A 4330-nucleotide genomic window follows, 5' to 3' on the forward strand; every position below is an offset into this window, starting at 1 on the left:
GAACGGCAGCTTTTGGTGCCACTGCTTTGCTGCCCTTCACACAAGGAATCTCTCTGGGGCAGGAACACGGGACAGACTGAACAAGGGTCCCGGCCCTAAACGTGGCCTGTTCCATGTTCACCACAGATGCTGGCTGAGTTCCGGCCGGCCGACCGACTGATCGATCGATCAATCAACCAATCAATCAATCAATCAATCTACACACACACGCAGGAGCCAGCGCTGCCGTCGCAGCTGCGGCTTGCCTGCAGTCCATCTGTCTTTTGTGTTTTTTGTTGTTTTTGTCTGAATTGTAGTTTAATATGATGTAGTGTTGTATGTTATGTTTTGGGGGGGGGGGGGGAGGGGGGGGGGGAGGGGGGGGGGAGGGGGGGGGGAGGGAACTGTAACTGTAACATTCTCTCTCCAGAACGGAGACGTGACCTTTGTTCTGTGTCGTGTCTCCGTTCCCGCTGCGGCCTACCACCGGCCATGCACCTGGGACCACCTGGGGCTCTGGTTCGCAGAGCCCGCGGTCCGGACTCACCACCTGCGGCGCTGGCTGCCTGCGGATGTTGCGGGAGCGGCTGCGACTCGTCTCCGGAGGCTCCGGCGTGGGCCGCGCGGACGTCGGAAGCCCGCAGGCCCCTGGGTGGGGGCCGACATTGGGAGCTCCGGCAACGGCAGAGGCAGCGTGTTCGCCCGCCCCGAATCGCGGGGCTTGGGTCGGCCCGCCACGGACCTTTCACCGTCCGGCGCGGCCTGAAATAGGCCGTTGACCTTTCACCGCCCAGCGGGGGCTTCAATATCGGGAGCCACGACCCCCCCGACGTGGCAAATCCAACAGCCTGACCGTGGGAGAAGATGGCAGGGAAGAGAAAAAGACATTCTGGCCTTCCATCACAGTGAGGAGGGACTGGAGGAGACTCACTGGGATGGATGTTTCTTTTGTTTGGTGTTAGTTTATGATTGTGTGTGTTATTGCATTTTTATTGATTATTCTTATTGGTCTTATTGTTGGACTGTGGGTAATGTTTCATTTCACTACACATTTATGTGTATGTGACAAATAAACAACTATTGACTATTGACACGCACACACACTCACAAAGACATACACGACACACACGCACACACAGACATATACGCACAGACACACGACACACACGCACACACACACACACGATACACAGACACACACATGACACACACAGGCACACAGGCACACAGACACACACAGCCGCACACACACACACACACATACACACCCACACACAATCATACACAGACACATGCACACACACACACATGACACACACACACACACACAGACACAGCCACACACAAAGACACACACACAGACACAGACACAGCCACACACAGACACACACACATGCACACACAGACACATGCACACACACACAGACACACACACGAAACACACGCACACACAGACACATACACACACAGACACAACACACACAGACACACACACACACACAGACACATACGCACACACACACCACACACACCACACACAGACACACACAGACACACACGCACATGCACAGACATACACACCCACACACACACACACAGACTTACAAACACAGACACACAGAAACATGCACACACACAGACACACACAGACACACACACAGACACACACACACACACACACACACACACACACACAGATGCTGCCTGACCCGTTGAGTTACTCCAGCACTATGTGTGTGTGTGCAAGAGGATATGTTCCAATATCCGCCTCACTACCAGCAGCTTCCCTGGTGGTCTAGTGGTTAGGATTCGGCACTCTCACTGCCGCGGCCCGGGTTCGATTCCCGGTCAGGGAACGGCAGCTTTTGGCCCCACTGCTTTGCTGCCCTTCACACAAGGAATCTCTCTGGGGCAGGAACACGGGACAGACTGAAGAAGGGTCCCGGCCCTAAACGTGGCCTGTTCCACGTTCACCACAGATGCTGCCTGAGCCGCTGAGTTACTCCAATCACTCAATCAATCAATCAACCAATCAACCAATCAATCAATCAATCAATCAATCCACACACACATACACACACGCAGACACACACGCACACACACTCACAGACACATACGACACACACGCACACACAGACATATACGCACACACGCACGACGCACGACGCACACACAGACACGACGCACAGACACACACATGACACACACAGACACGCACACGCACACAGACACACACAGCCACACATGCACACACACACACAGAGATACACACCCACACACACACACAGACATACACACACACACAGACACACATACAGACACACACACACACACAGACAGACACACACACAGACACATGCACACACACACAGACACACACACGACACACACGCACACACAGACACACACACACAAACACAACACACACAGACACACACACACAGACACATACAGACACACACAGCCACACACGCACACGCACACGCAGACATTCACACCCACACACACACACACAGACATACACACACAGACACACAGACACATGCACACACACACACAGACACACACACGACACACACGCACACACAGACTCACACACACAAACACAACACACACACAGACACACACAAAGACACATACAGACACACACAGCCACACACGCACACGTACACGCAGACATACACACCCACACACACACACAGACATATCATATCATATATCATATCATATATATACAACCGGAAACAGGCCTTTTCGGCCCTCCAAGTCCGTGCCGCCCAGCGATCCCCGCACATTAACACTATCCTACACCCACTAGGGACAATTTTTACATTTACCCAGCCAATTAACCTACATACACACACAGACACACAGAAACCTGCACACACACACACAGAAAGACACACACACACACACAGACACTCACACACACACACACACACACACACACACACACTCAGACACACACACACACACACACACACACTCACACACACACACACTCAGACACACACACACACACACACACACACACACACACACACACTCAGACACACACACACTCAGACACACACACATACACAGACACTCACACACACACACACACACACACACACACTCAGACATACACACACAGACACACAGAAACCTGCACACACACACACACACACAGACACACACACACAGACACACACACACACACACACACACACAGATGCTGCCTGACCCGCTGAGTTACTCCAGCACTATGTGTGTGTGTGTGTGTGTGTGTGTGTGTGTGTGTGTCTTGGTCTTGTGGTGTTTACAGAGCGATGCTGTACAACACCGACCCCTGCTGGAGCAAGGCGGGTGATGCGGGCAGTGAAGACACACACAAAGTGCTGGAGTAACTCAGCAGCTCAGGCAGCATCTGTGGTGAACGTGGAACAGGCCACGTTTAGGGCCGGGACCCTTGTTCAGTGTGTCCCGTGTTCCTGCCCCAGAGAGGTTGGTTCGTTGTGTGAAGGGCAGTGAAGCAATGGGGCCAGAAGCTGCCGTTCCCTGACCGTGACTCACTCTGGGGACCAGGTGTGGGGTCCAATGTGTATCTGTCTCCATCAGTCATTCAGCATCTGCTGCTGCTGCTTGTTTCTACCGCAGATGGAAACATGAAGAGTCTGGAGAAGGGTCCTGACCCCAAACCTCACCTGTCCACCTTCTCCACAGATGCTGCCCGACCCGCTGAGTTACTCCAGCACTCTGTGTCTTATCCCCACTAAAAAACAGCCTCTGCAGTTCCTTATGTTTCTCTGAAGAACGTGGACAGGTGATGTTTGAAGAAGAGGGAGGGGGGGGGGTCTACAGTCAGACTAAGGAGGGTCCCGACTCAAAACGTCACCTGTCCGACAGATGCTGCCCGACCCGCTGAGTTACTCCAGCACTCCGTGTCTTATCTGTGGAAAAACCAGCATCTGCAGTTGATCTATGTCTTGAGTTACTCCAGTACTTTGTGTCTTTTTTTGTCCATCAACCAGCCCCTGCAGTTCTGCGGTCCCATCTCTCCACAGATGCTGCCCGACCCGCTGAGTTACTCCAGCACTTTGTCTAATCTTTGATACAAACCTGCATCTGCAGTTCTCTCCGTGAGTCACACCAATACTTGTTGAGTTCCTCCAGCACTTTGTGTCTTTTTTTGTCTACCAGCCAACCCCTGCGGTTCTGCGGTCGCTGTTCTCCACAGATGCCGCCTGAGTCTCTCAGTTACTCCAGCACTTTCTGTCTGACTTCTCCAGAGAGATGCACTTTGTATCTACATTAGTAACCCGGCCGCTTTGTACCACAGACGGACACAGAGATAGACTGTCTATTGTCC

At 52.7% G+C, this 4330-nt stretch overlaps 2 non-coding genes across 2 annotated transcripts in view; both read left to right on the forward strand.

The window, feature by feature from the left end:
• The window catches only part of trnae-cuc (transfer RNA glutamic acid (anticodon CUC)), a 72-nt gene extending 69 nt beyond the window's left edge, over window positions 1-3 (forward strand). Inside the window, exon 1 of the tRNA in view lies at window positions 1-3. This exon is cut by the window's left edge and continues 69 nt beyond it. This is a non-coding gene — a tRNA (tRNA-Glu).
• Window positions 4-1763: 1760 nt separating this feature from the next.
• trnae-cuc (transfer RNA glutamic acid (anticodon CUC)) lies at window positions 1764-1835 on the forward strand. The gene has a single exon. It is a non-coding gene; the product is annotated as a tRNA-Glu (tRNA).
• Window positions 1836-4330: the final 2495 nt, after the last annotated feature.

The sequence above is a fragment of the Rhinoraja longicauda genome, chromosome 34 (genome assembly GCF_053455715.1).
Source record: "Rhinoraja longicauda isolate Sanriku21f chromosome 34, sRhiLon1.1, whole genome shotgun sequence".
Taxonomy (NCBI): Eukaryota; Metazoa; Chordata; class Chondrichthyes; order Rajiformes; family Arhynchobatidae; genus Rhinoraja; species Rhinoraja longicauda.